Raw genomic sequence first — 922 nt, 5'->3', positions numbered from 1 at the left:
ATTATATTTACGCCATTGTTATTTAAAGGCTTGTCTAGCAAGCTGTGAATGCAAAGTCTGTTATTAATCGCTTAACTTTCACAAGAGTATTGCTCATTCATTGCCCAACTTGTCGCAAGACGGTATACGACTCGGATGTCCTAGGCGTCGTCTGTCTGTCTACCACTTTGTCAGGGTCTCCGTCAGGTGTAGATTCCATTAGAGATAAAATTGATAAAATATTGTTATTAACGGAGGCCTCAGAATACTTGTAGGTTAGAATACTCATAGGTTAGAATACATGATGGTTAGGAGCCTACAAAATATTAATCGTCCTCTGCTTTCTACCAATATTTGATCTATGTGAAAAGTTTCTTACGGAGTTCTGGTGGAGAAGGAGCTCTTACGTCGCCTAATGAAGACATATTATGCCTACTTTTAAAGAATGATAAATCTTTTGTCTCTTTCTAAAACTTTCCCGGTTGTCTTTTTTTATTAATCAATCTAGAGAGTGTGTATGGGTAACCTGTAAATGGAAATATGTGTGTGCAGTGTATGGCACACAATCAAGAGGGCTTGTTATGTATGCTGCTAATGATTTGTCCCACTCAATGTTTAGAGACATAGTCCTTGGCACGGAGGAAAAGGGCCAAGGAGGAAATAACTAGATCAGGTTCTCTCATGGGATCAAACTATTTCCGAAGTTAGCCCATAAACCATCTGAGGCAGGAGAGGTTTCCAAACACACTTTCACACTTTACTGAACGCAAAATGTCTGTCGGGATATAAGAATAAACGCGCAGTTTGAGTGAGAGTGATGAACAGACTGTACGAACTCAGTTGAAAAGAAAGTTCTTGTTTGTCAGGTTTAATCGGATTAAAGGTTATTAGATCTTTGTCTTAGGCGTGTGAGGAGGAAAAGAAATCTTTTTGTAACGAGTAT

The sequence above is a fragment of the Penaeus monodon genome, chromosome 27 (genome assembly GCF_015228065.2).
Source record: "Penaeus monodon isolate SGIC_2016 chromosome 27, NSTDA_Pmon_1, whole genome shotgun sequence".
Classification (NCBI taxonomy): Eukaryota; Metazoa; Arthropoda; class Malacostraca; order Decapoda; family Penaeidae; genus Penaeus; species Penaeus monodon.
The sequence above is the reverse complement of the archived record's forward strand: the minus strand, read 5'-3'. Positions refer to the sequence as shown.